General features: G+C 43.6%; 1 long non-coding RNA gene across 1 annotated transcript; it reads left to right on the top strand.

Annotated features, from left to right (window-relative positions):
• The first annotated feature begins 82 nt into the window (after window positions 1-82).
• Window positions 83-26,168, top strand: LOC117069001. Its single transcript, XR_004431337.1, has 5 exons — window positions 83-4,056; window positions 5,863-5,975; window positions 6,785-6,847; window positions 20,950-21,036; window positions 24,495-26,168. It is a non-coding gene; the product is annotated as an uncharacterized LOC117069001 (long non-coding RNA).

Raw genomic sequence — 26,168 nt, 5'->3', positions numbered from 1 at the left:
AGACCTGCCTCCCAATTTTCGGTGAGTGGTGTAGCCCTGGGCGGCGTGCAAAGTGTGCGACGGCGGCGCTTACCCCTGCTGTGCGCCTCCTTACCTCCAGCCACCCACCCCGCCCTCCCAGCGGCGCGCGCCCGCCGAGGTAGGTGTCAGAGAGCCGAATTCGAATTATTTGCGACGCCCGACGGAGTTTCGTATCTTCGGACGAGAAAAGTGCGATGGGAGTGCAAAGGTAGCTCTGCTCGAAGCAGCAGGCGCGCCGGTGTCACGGGAGCCGAGGAGCGGTGGCGGTGGCTGTGGAGTCGGTGCTCGAGGCGTCCTCCCAGGTGGGAGAGGTGGCGGCCTGGCCTGGGCGCCCTGGGGGCTCTGGAACAGAGGGAAAAGTAGTTTACGGAACGTGAAATTGTTTAAGGGTTCTTTCAAAACTTTCAAGTGTCCGGCCCCACACTAGGATCTAGCAGTGCACGGGATTAGGAGCAGGGATACCAAAGTTTCAACCAGTTGACCCCAGCCCGCCTTTCCTGGGACCTTGGTTGGATCATCTGCTGCCACCGTGGTGTCTGCTGGGATACAGTTTATTCATTCAATAAATGTTTGGTGCCTGCGGGTTCCGCGGCCCACCATGTGCCCAGGTGAGCCGAGGCGGCCAGGTAATCAAGCTAAGACATGAGCAGTGTCTTTGATGGGACACAGGCCTACATCCCGGAAAACCCAGATATGCAAAGTCCACAAACTGTCTTCCAACTTTTTCTTTGACTTCTTAACAGAGTCCATGAAACTTAGGATGTTTGGATGGAGAAGGAGAAAAAAAGAAAAGTCTACTTATAAATGGAAACACATTTAACAGTCCCCAGGGGTATGGGGCGGCTGATACCGCCAGAGGCCTTGAGCAAACTGTTGTATCATTTTAAGTTAGCTTTGAAAATAAAAAGACGCTGTTAGCCATTCAACAGGATGACTGAAATTCCCCCCTTTCCCCCAGTTTGCTCCACTTCGAGTAAGAAAAGGTGTGACAGATGAAGATGCCACATATTATTTTTCTTGGCCCCTTCAGGTACACCGCTGCCCCCATTGTACAAGGCCTCTTTTTTATGAACCTGAAAGGACAACAGAGGGCGATTCAAAGTCACCAAACAACACTTGGAATTAAGAACAGGAAGCGCAGCCTAGATGCCGTCCTGCCCTAGGTTGCTGCAGACCCCTGACTTTCTCGAACTCGGCTGAAAAGTTGCTGCCAGGTTTTTGTCACACTCCTGATCATGGCCTCTCTTCCACACAAAAATACACCTTCTTGTAAAAATGCTCAATGGAACTATCCTAGGTTGATGCTTTTCACCTAACCAAAGATGCATAAAAATATTGTGCAGATACACCTGAATGTGCTCCTGGGAAAACTCAGCAGTAAGGCCTCGGGACTGATGATTCCTAGGCTGCCTGTAACAGTGATAGTAAGGCTCACTGTCATCCACCACCTAAATTGGAAAGAATCGCTTGATGACATGGCACAGGTTCTATAACTTTAGATAGTAAATTAAAAATTCCTGGCTGAATTTGATCGATTGTCACTTTTAAAAATTGTTAAAGACTTGTAAGAGGGAAGAATAGGCCAGAAATTTTTGTTATGCTCCATTTGTTCAAAAGCATCTTCCTTCCTGCTTCTAATGTGGCAAAGCACAGATACATTGTCTTTAAGAGGTAAGGTAAATAGTAACAAATACAACCTAGATACTTATGCCAGGAGCTACAAAGTTATACAATGAATATAATGAAGAGCCTCCTTATTTGGAAATCTCTGAGCTCCATTACCACCTTCCCCTTTTAGATAAGTATCACACCTGAACTTTAAAAGGGGTGAAACTGCCCCATGTCATATACTAACATGCGTTCTAGGCAAGGCACAATTGGGACTATTGTCCTAGAAATGTGTAATGCAAGATCAGGCTTTACTCCTTTCAGCTCTCAATCTATGAGGCCATTCTTGAAAACAAAAATGTTTTAAGTATAGGTTTCACCTATATTTTATTATGACTACTGATAAATAAATAAAGCATTTACTTTGTAAATAAATGACAGCAGGTGGAATCATGGGTTTACAGGTAAGCAAATTACACCCAGAGTGCTGAAACACAAGCTGGTTTGCGGTCAGCTAGGCTCTCTGTTTTCACTCCACACAAAGTGAAAGAAGAGATTTTATTGAGCTTTTGGCCTCAAATATGACCTCTCAAGGCCCTAAAAGTTGTGATTTTTTTTTTTTAAGTCTTTCAGATTTGGAGGCTACCATGTGTGACCTTTTCATATGGGTTAGTCATTTATTTTAATTGATCATTACTGTTTTAAGTACCTAGTTTATGCTTTGAAAGTGGGGCAATCTATTAGCATAATTCTTGGAACAGAATGAAAGAGCTTTCCAATGGAAGGGGCCCCTCATCTGGCTCAGGAAGAGAAGGGAGTTATGGAGATTTCAGGGAGAGACAAAGGGCAGAATATCTTGGGTATAAAATGCCCGAAGAGAGCACAGATCTGTGGCTCAGGAGACTTGGTTCAAGCCCAAGCCAGCCAGTTGAGATCATAACACATCCCTAACCTAAAACACTAGGTCACCTAACGAAAAAACTTGGTTAAACAGATGGTGTCACACACTACACAGAGAGATGGCCTCAAAACATTTCTTTCCAACATTCCATATTGACAACAAGGAACAACGTCCCACATCAGGGTTTGAATTCTGTGGTCTTGTCAGCTTCGTGGTGATAAAGGCAGTTTGTGTTCCTTGGCCCCTGGGTATCCTCCTTTCTGAGTAAGAATGCCTTGTCTGTCTTTCGAAGCAGCGGACTTGCTACAGCTTAGAATCTTGAAAATAGTGTTTTGCTTAATGTTGTCACTCAGTTTTTGGACAAGAATGTTATCCTTGGCCCTTTATTAGTTGGGGTCATTTTAAGTTGTTTTCCAAGAGCCCAGAGCAAATATAATTGTAATATTATTTTAATAGCCTAGGAAACAATAAATAGGTTTCCACTGAAACAGAAACTTTAGCTGTAAGGTTTTAATAATAGTATTTAGCACTTCCACAGTGTTTCCTGTCTTCAAAGCACATTCTGCACTTTAATTAGCTAGAATGACTGAAACTGCTATTGCAAATGAATGTCAAAGTCTATGTCATGTAGATGATGAAAGCAGGAATTGTAAAAAGCATTTCCTAGTCCCAGTTAATCCTTGTAAGAAGGCTCTATTACTTTAGACCATAAAAGTTCTTAGAAATCGAATGTAGTCATTATCTAGGACATTTTTTTTCTTGTCATATTCACTAGTTAGTAACTCCAACCACAAAGTAACCCTAAACTTATATTCAAAACTAAACATGATGTAAAACTTCATTTCAGAAGACTTGAAGTCAATTACTGAAGAATTAACTACATGGCCATATGACATTTTCCTATTTATTATCCATCCACTAATTTTAAAATGATCTGTTTGTAATTCAGAACATACTCTAATTCAAACAGAATGTGGATGTACATTCGCCAGTGTGTTTGGACCCAATTTCTTGAGTCAGTGGATTTGAGATGTTGTTCAAACATCTACTTAAAAGCATGGCACACAATATGAGGGCAACGAGGACGTTTTGCAGCCCTTCTTGATCTTTCCTGACTCTCTGATGGGGAGGCACCATCTGTGAGAGAGGCTTCCTGGTCTCTGTGGACAGATGCCCAATTCCCCAGGCCATCGATGCCTTTCTCACCACATCCCCATGAGCTCCAGAGTGGGCAGGAATGGACTTCTAACAAAGCCACCATCTACCTTAAGAAGCAGGAAGCTAACGAAAAGAGATGACATGTATTACTTTGTTCCTTTTAGAAGCCTAAATGATATGATGCACATGTTACCCTTCATTGAAGATTCTAGGTGGACAAACAACTTGGATATCAACAGGGAGCAGAAAACCCACTAGCAGGACCAAAAGGCAGACCCATCAGCAGAACACAGGCGGCAGCTTCAACAATTAATTCCAAAACTGAAAGTCAAATCCAGGAGAAGACAGGAAGCTCCATTTTCTTTGAGGTACATCAACATCAATAACAGATCAATGGACCCACTTAATGGAGTTCTTAATTGGGTACAAAAAAATATTTAAGAGTTTTACCACTCTACAGCAGGAAAGTTAATTTTCCTAAACTGAAATATCCTTCACTTCCCTTGGGGAAAAGTTTTCATGAGGACTAAGGTAATGGGAAAACCTGTTGCTTAGAACTTTTAACTTGGCCTTGAAGATGGAAATTCATCCAGGATGGAGAATAATGTAGGGAGACTAGTTAAAAATAGACAGGGACCAGTTCACTTTCACACTTATTTACAAGGTGCCTTATTTAAATGACACTTTGATCCAACATCTTATAAAACTAATGACAACAGGAAAAAATAAGAGGCAGTTGGTGCACCTGGAGATGGGATGTTGCGACCAGTCAGGAGTTCTGAGGTACTAATAAAATTTCCTTAGATAAAAGAAACCCTTTAATTCTTATTTTAAAGATTTTAGGAGTTTTTTCATAGTATTCACTTCTTCAAATTTAGCTCCATAGAATTGGAGTTTAGACAGTTAAAAACATTGGATTAATCAGGCAATTCATTTCATTTAGTTAAATGCTGCTTTGTGGACATACACAAATGAAACAACTGCTAAACAGAAGTTTTACATCTTCGGATTTTATCTACCTGCCAACCAAATGTAGGTGATCATTTTCAAACAGCCTTGCCATTAGGACCTAGCCTCAGTTTGGGAAAACTGAGATTCAGACTGGGCCTCAGGTGTCATTCGCCTTCAGCGCTAAAACCCCCTCTCCAGTCCCACTTCCATCTGCTGTTGGTAAATCAGGAATTAAGCAATTAACGTGACATAATTAGTCACACATTTAATTCATCTAGAAATGTAGATACCTTTTCATCGTTTTGTGTTCGTCCACACATATTTTAGTTGAAATTGAAAAATGTGTAATTATCGCTAGCCCCACCTATTTCCCTGGCTTTTATTTTGAGGAGGGAACTAACCGTTGGGGCACAGGCTGCACAGCTCCCAAAGTGGAAGGCTGCCCCCTCTTTTCACACGGGCTCCAACTGTCTTCCCCATGGCCACCGCAGCCTTCCTCTGCTTGATTTCCATTTAGCCTCCAGTTGGTCGAAATTAGGCGTTTGCTGGGGAGCTCAGGGCTGCGCCCTCTGCTCTCCCACTCAGCAGTTTATTGAGGGCTTGGCAGTGTGCACAGAACTCTCACTGGCCTGTCAGGAGCCCACTCAACAGCAGAGCCCAGATGGCACTGTGTCTTTCTAAGGTCCTTGCCGACCACTGGAAGTTATGAGAAGGGGAAAATTATTCAGCCCAAGTGGCAAGCATTTGCAACCAGTCTGGGGATCAGATGAAAAGGAGATTTTTTATGAGCTACAGACCTCAGCTCTACCCGCAGCCACGTCCCAGGGTCTCTGCACGCCGCCCAATACTGGGAAGGCTGCCTCTGCCCGCTTTCTTGAACATTCCTGTTTTTTGGTTGCCTTAGTCTCTACTACCTTCTCAGATTACGGCTCCTTTTGTGCTAATTACACCGAAAAAATTGAAAGAATGTCGCTGACTTTACAAAGAACACAAAGCAGACTTGCTTTAAAAACTAAATATAGCCAGTTTCTTTCAGAAGGCAGACTCGGCCTTCCAATGATTTGTACTATGCAGATTAATTGCAGATGGCCAATTCATTTATTAGGACCCAAATGACAGAAGGGCTCAGCTATCGGCAGGACAGATTAAAAATGTGTGTTGCTTTTGGGGGCCATTTACATAAAATGAGAAGGTCTGATTAATGACGAACTTTTTTTTCCCAGCACTTAATTGTAAATTAAGATTTGCTGATGATGACGGGCTAATTTAAGCTACCATGGAAAGAGGAAAGAAATGGAAGCTGCCGACTGTAGGGAGCAGTACCTGTACTGCGCAGGTAAAAATATAAATGAGACCAAAGAAGAAAATCTAACTTCTCATTCTGGAAGGCAGTGGCTGACACAGATCAAGAGGATATTGTTTTTGCAGCCCCTGTTCTCCATTATGTAAGAAATGGCCTTTTAAAGACAGACTTGGGAAGGGGGTATTATCTCTGCTAGCCAAGCAAATTATAGATGACTCCCCACTTCCACCCCCACCACCATGAAATCCCGAAAGAGTTAACAGGTGAACAGTAGCAGCTTGGAATGATTTATTTTTTTCTAAGGAACATTAAATACTGAATTGCTCATGCTGAAATAACGCTACAGCTGTGATCCGTGGGGCTGAGTTTTGGACACTGGCTCGAGTGACAGGTGTACTCGTTGTTTGCCCAGCTCGGCTGAAATTGTGATGCCTAACTCAAATGTTTTCCCAATTAACTGGTGAGGATTCTGGAGCCAGCTAGGAAAGGGCCTTTTGCCACAAGGATGGAAGACATGTGTGCTCAGCCTTCAACAAAAATGTCAGCCTTAGGGGAGAAGGGAGCCGTTGCTCCCTGATCATAAAAACAAGAAAATGGAGATGGACCTGCAATGTCCAGAAAGGTAGGGAAAAGAGACAATCTAATTGGGACCAAACCCTTCTAGGTTCTAAAGCAAACAGGTCTGTCCTACAGTTCAGCTCTTGGAGGATTTTAGGGATTGAAGCAAGTCCAGGATTCTAGGAAATGTGTCACCAAAATTGGTATTATTAGAGAAAGTGGCACAAAGCTACAAGTGCAGAGTCTGATCTGTAACATGCTAATTGCATCTATTTTTATCCCAGGGTTGCAGTGACCTAACATCAAGAAATAAAAACTCTGGAAAACTAGCCCTTCACCTATAGAAGGTATGATTACCCTTGGGTATGGGAGCCCCTGGGAAAACTTTCACTGGGTCCATGGATTTAACCTGAGGTAAGAAAGCAGCAGTCACCCAGGAAGGTGGTTGACTTTCAAGAGCACTTGGCAGCAGTGAGGGGAGGCACATGGGGAGTTGTGGAATAATGTCAGCATGTAGTAAGAGGGGAACTCTGAAATGTCCAAGGCCAGCCCAAGCAAACGGCGCTATCTCCACGTGGTGCCTTGGTCTGGAAAGGGAAGGAAGAAGGCTAGGCTATGTTTGCCAAGCCAAGACTTATAAATGAGGAAGCTTTCCTCAATCCATTCCACTGATAGCAAAGGCCCTGGATCCCTATCTTCTACCAAGATGGTGCCAAAGAGCCGAACCATACAAAGGAAATTGGTATAAAACTTAATTGGGACCCAGAGACATCTAATCTCCAAGTTAAAGGACTACTCCTTTTACTCATAACCGTTGGAGGCATGCCAAAGCCTAGAAAAGCCTAAATGACCCTAAATTCATATTCTGGTGTTATTTAACCCATGCCTCTGGGAGGCGCTCAAGAACAGGATAATTTAATGTCATTCTCAGCCTGAAAAGTTCCTTAGTTTTCTTTTAATCAGTAATTATTTTAAATGCATCATTTCAACAAGATACCATGAGTTAGTTGAATGAATGCATATAAAACCAAAATGTTGACTAGTATAATCCCCAAATCGAATTAATATTTTAATCTTAGGTATAACATACTTTTATATTTCATTTACCTTGCACATTCTTAAATGTGTTAAATGTGTTTTCCACAACTTGGCATAATTACACATCCACTAGGTTTATTGGGTGGGGAGGCAGAGAAGAGAACTTTGTTTTAAAAGAAAAAAAAGAAAAAAAAAGCTATGACTAAAGGATAGAACTCTACAGCAAACATTTAGTTTCTACAATTGATGCCAAAGGTAGAAGAGATTTTGAGAGAAAAAAATAGATGGATAATTTCTAAAATATGTAAAGTAAACAACAAATATGCAAATGCAAGAAGAAAAAAAAAAACACTACTAGCAGCATGAAAACCCCAGGGAAACAAACAAGAACATCATTGTAATTGAAAGTAATTACTTTCAACTTAATCTTCCTCCCAATACCTGATAATTCTGTGAAATCACCCAGCTGTCACTCTTGTCCTTTTAGAAACATGACATTGATTTGTCTAGCAAAGACCCATCATTAGAATTCAATAAATCTAAGTCATCAATTCTTGATCTTTTGTTTCCTGAAATTCTCGGTATGTGGTAAACTGCTGAAAACACATTTTCAAGGTCTGTGACTGTAACATGAAAAATAAAGGATCAAGGCTGCGCTTTGAAGGTCTGATCATATCTAGGTTCTGCCCTGCCTGTGCCCCAGAGGGAAAATAAGCGAGATGGATTAGGAACAGCATCTGGGGGTCATATCAATACCCTCTTTTGGGCTGAGCTATTTGCAAATAGAAATGGACTGTGTAAGACTGAACTAAAAAGGGAGATGTGCCAAGGAGCCATTGCCCCTTCCCCTGCCTCTCCTTGTCCTCTTCCTCCCTCGTCTGCCTGACTTTTTACTGCACTGAGAGATCAGGAAAAAGTCCAGCCAAGAGAGTCTAAATTGACTATGCACACAAGAAAGAGAGAGAGAGATTTTCTAGTCTCAGTTTTGGTGACTTTGAAATAAAAGGTTTGGGTTGGGGAGGGTCAGCTTTTTTTTCAAGGAACAGAATCGTGGAAATTTCTTCTTTTTCTGTAAAAGCAAAACACTTCTCACCCTTATTTTTTGCTGGCTGGATTGAGCTGGTTGTAACCTAAGACAAAATGCGGGCAGGTGCCTTCAGCTTCCTCTAAATTCTAAGATGGCTGCAGGCACCAGACTCTGACAGTGATGTTGCTGAGAGTCTAGCCATAAAGATTTCTTTCCACACGGTTCTCCCTCCACATCTGCCTAGAAGGACTAGTCTGCTGCTTCATTTTCCCCCTCCTCTGCAGCCAATTTCAGATGGCTGCAGCAGAGAAAGTGAGACCCTCTACACCTTGTTTGTGTGTACCCTTCCTTCCACGCCCCTCTGAGTGCATTTGGGCTGTGTTGGGGTGACATCGGGACAGGTGGTTGGCTGAGCTGATCCTCTCAAATATTCAGGCAAACTGGTTGTTTGTAGACAAAACACCCAGATGCTTTTTCACGATTGAACTTTTGATCAAATTGATTGGATGCTTTGGTGTCAAGAAGACAAAAATCCAAGTCAGAAAGGTCACCAGAATAGGAAATTTGCAGGCAATGAATAGTAGGAAGAATTACATATTTCTAGCAATGAAAAATGTGAGTTTTTAGATTGTGCTGAATGACTCGATACTGGCCAGAGCAAAGATACAAGTGAAAGAATGGATCTTTTTAAGGTTATATTGTTCCCATTTATTTGGCTTTGTGCTGCCAGAAAGTGGCTTGGAGGCTTGCTTTTTAGTGCTCTGTAAAATGTAAATGGTCTAAGTTAAGAAGCTATTTAATCTCAAACAATATTAATTATGACATGAAAAATGAGACCAATTCTTCCGACATTACAATCACCACCACCTCACATTAACTGATCACCTCGCTATGTTTCTCAAACGAGCCTGAATATTTTCCTTTTCCAAACTGCCTATTTTTAAGAGGAGACAAAAATCCTCAAATACTTTACTTATTCTGATGCTGAAAATGTGGTCTCCTAAAGTGGGCTTCCTTTGGCCTCCAGGCTCTGCAAACCTCTACATCTGATTTGTCTTGTTCTCCCCTCCCCTGGCGCCCCCCGCCCCCCACCGCCTCTGAATTAAAACTTTTTCTAAAATAAAACCACTAAGCAGCCAAATGGTCGTAAGCCAAGATGCTGCTCCTGCATCTCCCTGCTTCCAGACGGAACTGCTGGACCCTAATGCTTTCCAGGAGAAATAGGGGGAAAATGCATTCTCACATATTTTTTAAGTGTTTTTCCCTAAATGGGTCCATTAAAATCAGCAAGATCACTGTTCCTCCATCTCTGTAGCAGGCAGAATCACCACGCATGGAGATAGGAGCAAATTTGTATTTCCAGTTGGCTCTGATGGGGAGATTGCAGTTGTTCTAGGGAAAGGCGATATCTCTATCCCTGCAGTACTGCCTCACAATTTCAAGACCACTGCCTCCTCCCATGAGATTCTGCAGATGTTACACTTTGCTTGTTAAACCTCTTGCTAAATGTAAGAAATAAAGTAGTTTTACTTGTAAATGTCCGTAATTCACCTACTGCAAAGCCCTAAGTCCTTGCTGTTTCATTACCAGCTGCCTGTTAATAACCATCAAATTAGAAGTGTCTCTAGCAGCATGACAATTTAGTGAGGGGAATAAGAACAGAAAATCACAAATTGTTCAGAGAAGTTGCCGCATAGCAGGCCTCCTGGGGCCGGGGCCTGATGCCCCTTGGTGTTTAGTTCAAGGCCACGGGGCTCTCTTGGGTGACATCACTTCTAACATAGATACTGTGTAATTCAGTTACACAAACGCAGCCCAGACAAGCAGGCTCACATCATGTCTTGTGCTCTGCGTAAGTCTGCACCAGAGGCTCTCAGCACAGCCTGCACTTCCTGTTGCATGCCACGAAAGAGTCCTAAAACCAAGGAGGGAGGTGAAAGGAAGTACAAAATAATGCACCTTCTATGTTTTTGGTTTTTTTGTTTTTTGTTTTGTGTTTTTTTTTCGTCCCTTTCTGCTCCCTTCATCTCTAAAGAATCCACAGCTAACCTGGACGCATTTTGTTACTTCTCATTCTCAGGGGAAAAGGCTTTTTCTGGCTGTGAGAGTCTAGGATTCACTTTTATCTCTTTCTAAACACTACCGGCCCAGAATCCTCAGACCACTTTTGGGCATTAGAAGCAACACAATAGGTACCTCCTGTGGACCCCATGCCTTGGATCAGAGCAGGGATTACGGGCAAGGCCGAGAGGTGGGAAGTCAGTGACAGCGCCATTCTCTCGTTCTTGCTTGAGCTGACTGTAGCTTCTTAACATCTGGTGCACCAACTCTTTCCCCATTCCTAAACCATATAGCCGGCCTCTGCCCATCAGAACATCAGTCCTGGGCTTCCTGGGCTCTGTCCCTTTATCCAGCTCTGAAGCCGTTGAGTGTCCATTTCAGCCTCACACCTGACTTAGCACCTGACTTTAAAGAAAAACATCCTTTTCACCAATAAGGTATGTGACCACTTGAAACCCCTCCAAGGCTTTCAAAGCCGGTGGAGCAGAGCATAACAGCAGAGGAGAACCACCCCCGGGGTTAAAATCTCACAGAAGGAAAGGGGAAAGCTGGCAGTAGCAGGTGGCTCCTTTGGGCTATCCCATTCACCATTTGCCCCTGGCTGACTAGTCCTGGGCCCCCACAGAATGGGCCACTGGTGCACAGGCTCAGGGAAGGGCTTCTCTCACCCTCTCCAAGTGCATCTGTCATTTGGCAGTGACAGCCGCTTTGCACTCTGTACCTTGGCAGCTCACATCTCTTTCAGAGGCTCCCTCCTTTCCCCCCACCACGAGCCTCCTCTGTAAAACCCCCCCCAAAAAACAAAAACAAAACAAACAAACAAAAATCTTGTTCTTTCATCATAATTAAAGTGCTGTCAGGGAAAATGGCTGAGTTTTGCTGCTGTTGAAATGACCCTCTTTCTCCTTCACTCCTCTTGGCTTCTCTCATTTGCTAAAGTGGTTCTTTCTCTGCCTGAAATCAGGCTCTTTGGTGATGGAAATTTTAGCTTAAAGCAGAGAGTTCTAAGCAGAATCCTAACCTTGCGAGGGTGGGGAGAAAATCAATGTTTTGAGCTGGCCTCTGTTTGCAGCAAGGTGCTGGTGAGGCCATTTTCATTAGGAGGAACGGTGGCAGTGGCTATCTCTGGGCTTTGGATGCACGCAAGGTCTCCTAAATACAAGTCACTGTCATGGTACACAATTTAGCAAAACTTGACGGCTGATTTCTCCCCGTTGACTTAGCTGAGGGTCAGGAGGAAGCTATTTAGAAGTAAGTACAGAGGTTCTGCATCTGTGAAGATAAAATCCAAACGCCTCTCATGCTCAGAGGGAAAGTGTGCCTGCATGTTTACTATCACTGCTGGCCTACGTGCTTGTGTGTTTGAAATAAAACTGTAACTTATATAATTCGATGTTCTCCTCCTCACTGAGTGTTACTGAGTCATACTTGGTGTGTGTGGGGGGGTACTTCTTGTGTGCTGTGGACACGCATCATGTAGGGGTCTTTTTAACACCTCATATCATTTTGTGACAATGTCATTCTAATCCTGTTAGCCATCACAGAACTTTCTGAAAATATTTCAGGTGGCTGACATTAAAAAACAAAAACCCTCCCTCTGAGTGACTTTGAACTCTGCCATTAGAATCCATGACATCTATGCACATACACATTATGGGAGGGACTATGATATTCATCCCAGCTGTCACCTACTTACATTATAAGGAAACTCGAGTGTCAGGAGCTTTCAAAATTAGCTTCATTTCCTTTTCCTAAAGATCACACATCTCAGAAAGGCCCCTTTTAACTTACACTGGGGAACTTAATTGGCAGGCTTTTGGGTTTCTGTAAGGGTACTGCTAATATCTGGCAAGTCAAGATGGCAATCTGGGCCGCCCTCAATGGAATCATTAGCTGTTAATACACCTCTGAGTAACTCTAAGCTAAGGTGTGAAATCAACCCAGGCTCCACTAAGCCCCAGTTTTTCCTAAGGATATAACGGCAGTACAGTTGGGGGGTGGGGTGGGGGGGGGGAGCTGTTTATGTAACAAACAACAAGGTTGTTTTGCTGCTGGCTTATTTGCTGGCCTGGCCTCCTGCCTCCTTGCTCCTTCCCCCTATGCCCTTCACATTATATTTATTTTTTAAAGAAAGCAAAGCAACCGTATAGTACTCAAGCCTCTTTTATTTCCTGACTGTTTTATGTGTCATAGCCATGGACGCTGGAGAAAAACATGGGGCTTATCATTATCGACCGGAGCTGGAATGAGTCAGGCACCCTGAAGGCTGCGGTCTGAACCTTACTGCCACTGAATGGGGTGGGGGGGTACCCCGCTGCCAGGCAGAATAGCACTAAGCAGTATGCTGCTACTTGGAGATCTGGGGTGAGGGGTCTGCGTGTCCTGGGGTCACAGGGGAAGAAAGTCAACTCATTGCTTTGAGGGCTGCTAGGCAGCCATAGACTTGGGTTGGGAATAACAGGGTATGGGGCTGGAACTAGAAGTGGGGAGGGGGTGACTGCCCAAATGCCTCTTGTTAGAATGCTACTCTTAAGAACCCCACTATTAAAAATGTGACTCTCTGGGCTTTTGGGCCTCTAACGCTCTTTATGAAAATGCAAATGTCCCTTAAAAGTAGCCCCATAAGCCTTTGCCCGCTAGTGGGATTCACTGAAGAGAACACAGCCACCTGCAGGCAGGTAAGGAGGCCTGGGGCCAAATCAACTTTTCAGATTTGCCATGTGCTCATCCATGATCACCTAGAACACAAAATTCAGGCATTCCTGTTTCAGTGGCAATTTTTAAGAAGCCACAACTTAATAATTCTATAAATCTCAATCATATTCACTATGGAGTAAAGTTTACCTGAGAGTTCTTTCAGTTCAGTCATCCACACAAAAAACCTTCCCTTGTCTTATTTTTAACGTAAAAAATAGCTGGCAATCTGTATTACACACTCATATTTTCAAAAACACCATGCAGGTCACTATCATGTGCTGTGATAGTTAGAGACCTATCAATAAGACATTATTTCAAGGGTAATAAATAGATAATTTAAGAGTATTTGTGAAAGGAAAGTTGGAAATAAAATTCTGGAAATTAAAATGTGTTTTTCTTTCCACGATGACTGGGCATTAATTATAGTATTTGAATATAGACTATCTCTATCTGCATTAGGGAACAAAAGAGACCCAAAGCTCAGGATCTAAGATGGAGGACTGGAACTAAGATAGAGGGCAGACCAGGAACTAAGAAGGAAGGCAGGCCAGGAGCAAAGATGGAGGGCAGGCCAGGAGCTAAGATGGAGGGCAGACCAGGAACTAAGATGGAGGGTAGGCCAGGAACTAAGATAGAAGGCAGGGGAGGAGCTAAGATGTAAGACTAGAGCTAAGAAGGGGGCCAGCCCAAGAGCTAAGATGGAGGGTTGGAGCTAACATGGAGGATGAAAGCACTAAGGTGAAAGCACTTTGTAGTACATCAGGACCTGACTGCAAACTACACTTTCCCATCTAACTCTCAAAACACTAATTCTAGACATAGAAGATTTCTAAGGTTAGGTGGGAAATATTGGGCCCATCCTCCTAAAAGAATTTTAGTCTTGAAAGATCCTGGAAGGCATAGTTTGGCTCCAGAGAGCGCACAATGAAAGAAAGAAGTTGGCAAAAGGCAGTTCTCAGCACCACTCTTGGGCCAGGCCTCTGCAGCCCCTCCTGGAAGCAAGACTGCCTCCTCAGCATGACCAGTAACCCTCTGGGCTATGCCTCCTGGAGAAAGGCCTCATTCAGTCCCATGACTGACAAGTTATCAACAGGGAGGTCTACCCTATCAACAGGGAGGTCTACCCTGTGACTAGAAAAGGTTCAGTTGCTGCTGTTTGTGCAGAAATTTTCAGCCTCAGAGTGGCATGAAAATCTGAATGGCTGTGCCTGTCAAATGTTGTTTGTTTTGATCCCAGCAGATCCTTCTAGGTTTTCTGCAGTTTAATTATCAGCACTCATGACACCCTTAGGTAATCTCTGATTTGGTGTGCTCAACTGGGCTGGAAGACTCTTAGCAGGCTGTTGAAGTCTTTTGGTTGACAATCTTTTCACCTTTCCTTATGTATTCCCTATATAATCACTTAGCAGAGACTGCCCACTCTTCTTAACTTCCTGGGTTTGTTTTGATTCCATCAAGGGAGTCGCAATGTCTCATACCTTTGTCTTCCCCACAGGGAAGGGCACATATTTGGCACTCAATACATGTATATCGAATGAATGAATTAACAAATGAAAATGCCCGAATTGAGGCAAACTCACCAACCCGGCAAGGATTCATCCTTCTAAGGGACGTGGCAGACACGTGAGCAGCTACTGCAAACTTAGAGACGCTACTAGACAGACAAAAAGGAAGAAGGCTATTTCGACCTACAAGTTAACCAAAAAATTAGGAAATAACTTATCAGTGAGAAAAAATGGGTACATGTGCCAGTCCCTGTGTACCAAGGACTGGGCAGGATTCCATGCTTTTGCCAAGTTGGACATAATCTACATATGAGTAAACCTCAGACCTGCCAATAGTCAAACATTTGAAAAATTAATTTGTGACAACTGTTTTCACTTGGAACCATGATGGATTTAATTATTTTCTTAAATGAGGCATGTCATTTTATGCTAAATTTCCATTAAACATTTCCCAACACTTCTTTCTTCCTGAAGAACCACCATGACCCCTAACTCCCTGACAACTCCAAAATGTCACAGAAGGCCCATTTTATAAACATATTTGTGAATGAGTTCCTTTTCTTAGCTATTAGATCAGCAATTATTTTCCCCAACACTGGCCCCTAATCAGCCATTTTGCTAAGTCTCAAAGCAACACAAATTTAGCTCAAATCAATTAGCAACACATTTCTAACTCTTGGCACTTGGGGAGAGTCGGAACTACTCCTGATGGGATGAAGCTAACGCCTTGAGAATGAACTGAGAGGCAGGTCAGCCCAGGAAGCCTTTGTGGTTGTGCTTTACAAGAAGGCCAAAACGTGGGAGAATGGGGCCCAACCACAACAAATTAGGATGAAATTTTGATTTTATTTTTTTCTCTTGAGCTGATGAATGAAGCCCAGGACATAGAAAAGCAGCTGACGGAATATTTTCCCCACCAATGCCAGGAAGCTGAAGGTCTGCTCTTGTGATTTGCATCTGGCTGTGATGTTCTCTCTCTGCCCCCCACCCTCACCCCAGCACAGAGCAATCAACCTTGTCCCTGTTCTCCTCCTGCTGAATTCCCCGCTTTTCTCTTCCCCTCACCTTTCCTTGCTGAACAGATTGTCTTCCCTCTCTACCGAACATACCCCCAAGAGAATAAAACTTGTTTTTCAAAGTGGGGAGGGGGGATGGGAGGAAGAAAGGAAGGAAGGGAGGAAGGAAGGAAAAAGAAAAAAGAAAACAACGCCTATAATGGGTCTGGCTGGAACCCAATTCTCAAGGACATCGATTTGTAAATTCAAAGGTTTCCCCAACATCAAAGATGTATACTTAACATATAGGATGCTCACTTTTAACCTGAGGGGTTGCTTTGTTTTGTTCTGGATAATTATCAAAATTAAAAATTTATGTTTTTTTTTTTTTTTTTAAGAACTGGAAGGTTCTCTGTGTGCCAGACTTCCTAAAACAAAACAAAACCACTTAGTGGGATAAGGCATGTGAAAATACTTGGAAAATGAAGTTGTGCTACATGCAGTGTGTTCCTAAATTTAAAATAAAACAAAAATTGGACCATCATTTTAGAATCAGGAGATAAACATTTGGGAAAGCAGTAAGAGGTGAGAGGGCAGTGGTCAGAGCTCGGAGGGCAGGGGTGGCCCCCGTCTTGGCACACAGGAGAGGCCTCTGTGCCAGCTCTTCTGGTTGGCACTTGAACCAACAAAGGACCTCATGGGGCAGTGAGATGGGGAGGAGAGGATGCCCCGGCCTGGATTGTGAGCCTGCCTTTCCTCCCTGTACTCCTGTCCCGTCCAGCCAGCCTTACCCCTCAGCTGTGCCAGCCACACCCTCCTTGGCAGCGCTCTACCCCCTGCCTGGTAGAAGGATAATCACTTGCAACCTGATCCTCTCCTCTGTTCTGGACTAGGAGTTCCTAGAGGGCAAGGACCCCATTTGGTGCTTAGAGCTAAACCTGGCAAAGGCACTCTTTTTTTTTCTTTTCCTCTCTTTTCTTTTCTCCCCCTCCCTCCTCCCTCCCTTCTTCCTTCCTTTTTTCCTTTCCCTCTTTTTTCCTCCTCTCTCTCCCTTTCAATTTTTCTTTTTTCTTTTTTTTTTTTTTTTAGACAGAGTGTCATTCTTTCTGCCCAGGCCGGAGTGCAATGGCACAATCTCAGCTCACCGCAACCCCTGCCTCCCAGGTTCAAGCAATTCTCCTGTCTCAGCCTCCTAAGTAGCTGGGATTACAGGCATGTGCCACCCTGCCCGGCTAATTTTGTATTTTTAATAGAGACGAGGGTTCTCCATGTTGGTCAGGCTGGTCTCGAACTCCTGACCTCAGGTGATCTGCCCACCTTGGCCTCCCAAAGTGCTGGGACTACAGGCGTGAACCACTGTTCCCTTTCAAATTTTTAAATTTAATCTCTATTTACCTCCTTCCTTCTGTTTGTACCTTCTCTTTGTCTCTCTCTTTCAACAATAAACAACTGGCCAAAGGGAATTGGTTTTAATTTCTGAGTCGTTCACAAGGACCCCAGGATTTCAAAAGATCAGAGAAGGAAAAACAAAGGGAGGGAACCTCAGTTCTTTCTCTGCTCTTCCCCACTAGCGAAAGGACTAAACAAGTGAAAGAACTGTGGAAGGACGATGGCGAACACGGAAGCGCTCTAAGGAAACTGCCCTGTAGTGTGTGTTTGTGGAGCAGGGGGATTAATATGAAACTGCACAGCACGATTTATGCCGTCTCAAAACTATCCATACGCCTGAGTAAAGAACAGGGGGAGATAATGATCAAGAAAATCACAGCAGAGTGAGGGCAGGCTGGGGGGATTTCCTGTAATATTATGATGTCATTTTAACAATAAATACAACTAGAAGAAAAGGCGCCAGACCAAGTGTGGGATGTGGGTTCCATGTCCTGTGGGAAGCGAAAGTGGGCAGCTGGGCCCCAGTAGGGAGAGTTCTAAGAGGGTGTGGTTCCCTCTAAGGGAAGGATTTGTGCATCTGGCGCGGGAAGAAGACTGACCAAGAAAGCCACCAAATAAACAGACCAAACCCCCAACCACCCCTCCCCTGAGAAAAGCACAGAATGCCTGTATTGGTGTTAAAAGTAAGGTCTCCGGGACCCAAGACAGGATGAGAGCCCCAACCAAAACACCCTGGAAACACGGGGCTTTTTTTCCATTTGGGCATCCTACATTTCATCTAGAGAATTCCAAGATCCCACTTTCTGAGAGCAGACCCAGCCATTCTGAGCTCTCTGCTGACCTCTGGTGGGGAGGAGCTCCAGTGGTCCAGGAAAGGTTGGAAAGAGGCAGTCACCTGCCCTGGCCTCCCCTGCTCCCATGGTCTACAGGGTCACCTGCCCTCAGCCACCACTCGGGGCTAGAAGTCAGGAACTGTGAGGAGAAGAAAGTGCAAGAAAAGCTTTAAAGAATTCTCAGAAGAATATGGGCATAAGAGAATAATGTTGTAGGAAAGTTATCAACTAAAAGAAAAGTGTTTAAATAGGTGGGTGGGAGGGACGTTTACCTTCAATCAACTGTTTGTATTCCGTTTCCTTAACTTTACAGTTTTAAGAGTAAGGGGAGAGAGAATGTGTATATGAATGGGATATGGAGGGTAAATGTGATCGGAAAGAAAGAAATTCCCATTGGAGGACTCTGTAGGCCCTTGTGTGGGAGGCCTGTGTGGCCCTTCTCAAATAGATGACCTCATCATTTTCCAGCTGCTGGGTGGGGTGGTGGGGGGTGGAAACGGTAGGGAATGGACACCGCACCTGTTCTTGGAACCAAGGAATTTGGCCCAGACACCATCAGACCCAGCTTGCCCTTCCGTGGAAACGAGGCCTGAAGAAGCCAGAAGTAGGCTGCCCCAAGGCAGTGCGGAGCCTGAGATGGACAGTAGGGGTCCCATCCTTAGAGAGGATGCCTTCGCTAGTGAGAATGCCCTGCTGTACCGTGAAGCACTGAGACGTGGAGAGGGGTTGAGGAGGGGAAGAACTTAAAACTAGCCCTGAGGTCTCAGAGATCCGAAAAAACTCAATGATGCTTTCATGAATAGAAAAGCAACGATTTATCCCTAGCAAGTCCCTTCTCTGTGAACAATCATTGACCATGCACCTCAAATTCTACTCCATCTCCCCATATTGTCTTAAATGCTCACTTCTCCAGGTAGGCCCCTTGGATTTCCCTGGTGGAAACGAGCTCTGCTCATCTGTGAACCTCTTTCCTAGCTCTTGATTGAGGTGTGAAGGAGTTTACCAGCAAATTCTGCTCCTGCAAAGATTCTCCCGGCGATGGGGACCCAGAAACTATTAATTATTTACCAAAGGACAACAGAGGGCCCTACCATTTGATTTCCTATACAATCTCCCATCTTGGAACAGACATTTTAAAAAGTGTGTGTTGGATAGGGTGTTGGCATACCTCGTCTATTTAAACTATATCAGATAATTAAATAAGTTTTACAGTGAGAAAGACATCCCTCCTGTTTTTTCAGTTGAGAAAAACTAGAACCAGGGATTTGTCCAGGATCTCAGGACCAGTTCCCAGGAGAACCAGGGCACCAGGGCTATGAATCTGGAGGTTACCTGATCCTGTTCTTTCCTGCCCTGGCTAAGATCTTCAGATCCACTGGTTAAAAGTGGCCGGAATTTGTCCTTAGATGTCAATTGCTCAACTGTAAACTTTTAAAAACATTCCTCAGCCTTAGGGGCAGGGACTGTGTCCCTGAGAAGGAGGATTTAGGGAGGGGGATGCGGGTTCTGCCTTAGGCACCGGCACAAGAGTGAATTTTTGAAAGCCAGGCTGTCAATAGTAAAAGCCGAGCGCCCTCTGCCAGCCGGTTCTGAGCGGCCTTGCTTTCTTCCATTGTTTCCACTTCCCAGCCCTGCATAATTCGTGTTCTCATTTATTTCCCTCCAAAAAAAGGTGGTTCCTGCTCAGAAAGCCCCCCCAAAATAAGAACCCTATTTAAAAATAAATGTCAGAAGAGAGCGAGAGAGTGAGGGAAAAAAAAAGGAAAAGTGAGAAAGAAATTCGAGAATTCCTTAGGAGGCTGCTTTCCGCTCTCCCCTTTCTGGGTTGTGAAACTTGTGAGAAAATGAGAGATGAGCCCCCTTTCTCCAACTAAGGCAGCCCTAATGATCTTCCTTCTTCTTTCTGACCTCCCACCTTCTTCTGGCAGAGCAGATGCCCCACTTTGAGCCTGCCTTAACATCTGATCAGACCCTAACTCTGGGGAATCAAGATTGCAGGGCCAGAAGAAAAACAACAACAACAAAAAAGGCCAGCCACAGTGGTTCATGCCTGTAATCCCAGAACTTTGGGAGGCCAAGGCAGGCAGATCACCTGAAGTTAGGAGTTCTAGACCAGCCTGGCCAACATGGCGAAACCCCGTCTCTACTAAAAAGAAAAATATTAGACCAGGCACAGTGGCTCACGCCTGTAATCCCAGCACTTTGGGAGGAGGCCAAGGCAGGCGGATCACCTGAGATGAGGAATTCGAGACCAGCCTGACCAACATGGAGAACCCCATCTCTACTAAAAATACAAAATTAGCTATGTGTGGTAGCACGTGCCTGTGATCCCAGCTACTCAGGAAGTTGAGGCAGGAGAATTGCTTGAACCTGGGAGGTGGAGTTTGCAGTGAGCCAAGATCATGCCACTTCACTCCAGCGTGGGTGACAGAGCAAGATTCCATCTCAAAAAAAGAAAAGAAAAGAAACAGAGAGGCATCCACTGTGTGCTATCTGTTAGCTTAAGTCTGAGGCTGAGATGCCTGCAAGCATTTTGGATTCATCCCTGGCACCTGAGTCCAAGTCTCAATCTCAAGCCTCCTTTCTCAAGCTGTCCCTGTCCTGCTCCCATCTTGGGTCTTGACTTCCTCATACATAAAGCTCAACACAGAGATATCCTCTGCTTCTTCCCTGACAACCCATCAAATTTAAGGTGCTCTCCTGACCATGGCAGGACCCCAGGAATACTTGGCAGAATCATTCCCACATGGGGCCTTGTCAATACTTTCAAGAATCAAACTTTAGCCTTTTCCCGATGTCAACTTAGCAAATTCATGGAGTCCTAGAATAAAGTTCTAGAATCAACCGAGGTCCCAGGAATGAGAACTCCCAGCTTCTAACCCAGTGCTGTTTGTACTATTCTAGGATCCTCCCAAAGAGCTGGAGCTCCTCTGCCCACAGCCTCCCCCATCAGATCAGACCTACAGTAGAAGACAGCACGGAGTAAACACTGTAAGCTCACAAACACCAAACTGCCCTAGGAGGAACGATTTCGTAAGAGCGCTCCAGAATGACTGGATCCCATCGGGAACATTTCCAAGGACTCCCACTCAGAAAGGAGAACCCTCCTAAACCCCACCCTGGCCATTTGTTTTGCAAAACAAAATGATCTAATGTGCTTCCCCTTTAGCAGCTAAAACTGCTTAATTATAAATAGCTAGAAGTTTTCTGGCAATCCAACTTTACAAAATTTTCCCCTAACGTCTGGCATTTGTTTTTGGGTTCTGCCCTGAGTCTTCTAAGCATTTGCTTGGAAAGCTGTTGCACTTTCCCAGGCAAAATGTCAAAATCAACATTCAAAAAGCTTGCCTTGAGTAATTTCTAGGATTCTGCACTAAGGAGGTTTTATAGTTAGGGGGCACTTTGCTTCGCTGAACTTGTGACAAAAAGCTAGTCTTCAGACAAGTTTTGATTTCAAATGATATTTTAAATTTTACATGTTTGATATATAATTTATCAAACTACCAATATATTTCTACACCTTCCCCTAAAGAAACCCTAATGGTAAAAGCTAAAGTGTTGAAATACACGTACATGTCTGGAGGGCAGAGTGGTCATTGTCTATCTATTTATTTACTTTTCTGGCCTTTGCAATGAACTCAGAGGTCACAAATTCGAAACTCCCTAAGGGGGGGAAAAAAAAGAAAAAAGAATCTCCTTTGAAAAAATTAGATCCCTAATGATTCTGTTTCAGTTATTACAATCAGATATTTCAATTCAAAAGCTTGATGAGATGAATTCAGATGTTACAATCTGAAAACTCTATAGAAAGACCAAATGGGGGCAAAAATATAAATGTGTTATGTCAAAATATAACAAAGAAGTTAAAGTCCCCTTTCATAATGGTTACTTGAGAGAGGCTGGTCAGATGCAAGTTAGGGACTTAGACCACTGTTTAAAATTAAGATCACAATTTAGTCCTGTTATGATTATTTCAAGAAATAATGGTTACAGAGTCTGCCCTAGGATGGAGAAGGGGGTGTCCACTTTATCAAAGACCAAGCACAAGACTCTTGACCGGGAAATGTCTTTGGATTGTTACTGTTATTGGCATAGCTATGTTTCATTCCTGAGAGATCTTATGCTCTTTCTCAGTCCAGTCATTCAGAGCCGTTCCTTCCACTGCCCCTCTCTCCTGCAATGGAACTTTGTGCCTTGAAAGACCAGTTGCTAAAGGTTATAAGTTACCTCCATCCAGTAGGCTGGTTCCCTATGGGCCTGGGACTAGGCAGACTCAGCAACTGGGGCCCACACACTGCTTGCTGGTGGGTACACATTATCAGTTCAAGACTCTGCTGCTGTTTTGGGGAACACATATAAAGTGAGGCTCCTGCCACCCTAGAGCTGATACATTGTCAGCAGCCATCTGACAGATGGGTCCTTCATGTCTTGGCATCCTTCTCTATCATGCAGAGTGAATTAATTGAGTGTGCACCAGTCAGAGAGAGAGTTCCTAGCCTGCTACAGGAAAAGGCATCCTGAAGAACCCCTGAGTGGAAGATGTGATCATTTCAGGGTAAAGGCTATTTAAGCACTGATTTAGCCTAGCTATGGGACTGACTTGGTTAATCAAAGTCCACTCATTGTTTACTTCCCTGAAATAATTTCCTTTTCTATTCTAGCTAGGGTCATCTGGGTCACTTTCTTCTCTGAGATTTCTAGAAATTACTTCTGCAGGGTTGGATGCAGTGGCTCATGCCTGTAATCCCAGTTACTAGGGAGGCTGAGGCAGGAGAGTTGCTTGAACTCAGGAGGCAGAGACTGCAGTCATCCGAGATCATGCCATTGCACTTCTGCCTGGGCAACAAGAGTGAAACTCCATCTCAAAAAAAAAAAAAAGTAACTGCAGTGGACAAACTTTTCTCTGGAAAAAAAAAGTATTTTATATTATATGTAATATATATGACATATATGACATATCACATGTATGATATATAATCATATATACTCATGTATATATAATGATATATATATTATATATGATATAATATGTAATCATATAATATATAATCAACCTCCTTAGTGAAGAATCCTAGAAATTACCCAAGGCAATTATATATATTATATATCTATATATAATCATATATGTGATATATTATATATATTATATATATACATTTTTTGAGATGGAGTTTTGTTCTTGTTGCCCAGACTGGAGTGCAATGGTGCCATCTCAGCTCACTGCAACCTCTGCCTCCCGAGTTCAAGCAGTTCTCCTGCCTCAGCCTCCCGAGTAGCTGGGATTATAGGCGCCCGCCACCACGCCCAGCTAATTTTTTGTATTCTTAGTAGAGATGAGGTTTCACCATGTTGGCCAGGCTGGTCTTGAACTCTTGATCTCAGGTGATCTGCCCACATTGGCCTCCCAAAGTGCTAGGATTACAGGCATGAGCCACTGCACCTGGCCCCGATATATATATTTTTAAGATACGCAAATTACAGATGTATGATCTTGAACTTTCTCCAGAATTTGAAACTGATGATGTTAGGGCAGTAGTTATCAATGAGGGGTGACATTTTGCAATGACTAGAAACAGTTTTGGTTGTGAGAGAGAGAGAGAGAGAGTGTGGGTGTGTGTGTGTGTGTGTGTGTGTGTGTCTGGTATGTAGTGGTCAGGGATGCTGCTGCACATCCCACAGTGCAGAGGACAGCCCCCCCATGACAAAATGTCAATGAAGCCACTTGGAGGACCCCTCTGTTAGACTGAGCCCCCCAAAATGCTTCTAAAATCCTGGCATATAGCTAACTAGGAGAATTCACAGCATAAAAGTAAAAAGCTGGTCTGGCTAAAGCTTTGGGGCCTATTTGAGTCTAAGCTCTGTCCTGAGGTAGGGGGTGGCAGTAAAAGTCAAAGGGACCCTTCTTCGCCTTTGCTGGCCCTGGCTATCGCTCTCACTTTCACATAGACGTGCCACCTGTTTTCTGCCTTATACTGTCTCACCATCTAGTGGTCACCTGAAATATCAATTCACCTTCACCATCTTTGGGCCCTTCTAGAGCCAGTGATGTAAAAATTCCCATGTTGGGGGCCAGTGGGCAAAAGGAACCCCCTGAATGACGTCAACGATTTCATTAATAAGTTAGTTCAGCATCTTGAAGGCCTAGCAGAGCCACAGAAAGAGCAGCTATAAGGAATTAGGATGGACATTTCCTAAGATTTCAAAAGCCCATGAAGGCCAAAAAAAATCAAGGGACTGATTATAAATAAGGCCTGTCTTTTGAAAAGAGAAACCCACAGGGCTTTCTACTTAAGTCCCCCAGACACAGATGTTACATAACCATAGATTTTAAAAACGGTATCTATTTAAAAGGATGTGTTCAAGTGGTCTCAGTAATGTAAGTGCCTATATACTTCCTAAATAACACTATCTATTCTTGACAGGTTTCCTGTTTTCATTTTTTTTTTCAGTTGGACCACCAGCTACTACAACTCTAGAAAAGTGGAGGCACAGATATATGGGTCCCAGAGCCCTGCGGGAGCTGGAATGGATACTTGCTAAAACACGGGACATGAGATTCTCTTTCGTTGGGAAGGGTGCTGTCGTGGCCCTTCTTGGGTTCTGGACTGTCTTACAGTGTCTGACTTTGGTTTCTGTGGATCATGATAAGCATTACTCTTTTCTTCCCCCTCAAATATCCCACAGCTTCAAACTTACCTGAATGCAGGTTCCCTGTAAAAATACCATCATGTAATTTGCATGTTAGCAATCAGTTTGATGAACAGCAAAATTGTTCAAATGGGAAAGAGGAGAGAGATAGTGTGGTCTTTTGATGGAAGGGGAGAGGCAAGAGCCAGATAAATCAGAAGAGAGAGGCTCTTGCAGCCCAAGCCTTAATTTCCTTGTAAGAATTGATGCTCACTCAGTGGTGACACTGAGCATGTGAAAGCTCAACTGTGACACTCCTTAGAAAGTAGTACAGGGATTTTTTTCCTTCCCATTATCAACTCATTAAAGGAAGTTAAAAGTACTTACTCTGTCCCACACACAGTGTGTGTGTGACAATGTCGGAAACATTGACTGACTCATAATAAATTTGAGATTGGATAACAATTTATACTACCTTTATACCTCTCTCCTCGCCCCAAATTGAATCATTAAAAAACATTTAGTAAGATCGAATGTGCAGTTCTGTGGGCAGAACTCCACAAGTCAAAATATTCCTGAATTTAAATACTCCTGAGGTTTAACAAATTACTCTGCAATGCAATTTGGGATTTTACTCTAAGGAAGTACAACAGAGGCACACTCCCTTAATTTCCATTGCTCCGTCACAGATCAGTTGCCTAACATTCTTCCCTTAGCGTAGCTCCCAGTTGTTGTATGTAGAAAAGCACTCCACTGACTCTAACTTGAAAGGTGTGTGCCTCATGTGTGCTCAGAGAGCATGTGACGATCGACATAATGAAAAATCAAACATTGTTTTGTTGTGTTGCTCCCTACCTCTTTCTTGGAGGTCTCTTCATCTTCAATTCCCATGGGCTGGCCTGGTTCACCATCTGGCTGTTGGAAAGGAAACTAAACACATTTTCTTTTCTTCTTTTCTTTTCTTTTTTTGATGTGTAATAACCGTAGAACAATCCAAGCTCAGGTCCTTGAGCTCAGCCTCGGTATTGAGTTGATTTGTAGTTAGGAGCTAATCAAAACAGAAGGGGGAGCTGGATAGGCAGGGGAGACAGGTGACACTTTTACAGGATAAGTCAAAAAGTACGTTATCTCATCTCTCTCTGGCACATCATTCACCTGAGAGTGACTTCACACAATTATAAATGTGGCAAGGTGGCATTCGTCTACTGCTTGGATTGATCTTTATTTACAGAATGTAAACAAAGAATGTACTCTGACAGGTAGAGACAGAAAGACAGAATGAGATGGCCGGCACTTTTAGAACTTACACGTTAATAGTCTAATGGGAAATGCAAAAAACAGAAAAACAAACAAAAACCCAGCAACAACACAGGGCTTTCTGCTTAAATCCCCCGGACAGGGATGTTACATAGCCATAGATTTTTAAAAAGGTATCTATTTAAAAGAAAGCTAGCCAAACCCCAAACCTCACTTGGAGCAGGGGGAAAAAAATCTAG

This window comes from Trachypithecus francoisi, unplaced genomic scaffold (genome assembly GCF_009764315.1).
Source record: "Trachypithecus francoisi isolate TF-2019V2 unplaced genomic scaffold, Tfra_2.0 Lachesis_group21, whole genome shotgun sequence".
NCBI lineage: Eukaryota > Metazoa > Chordata > Mammalia > Primates > Cercopithecidae > Trachypithecus > Trachypithecus francoisi.
This window is presented reverse-complemented; position numbering and strand designations above follow the sequence as displayed.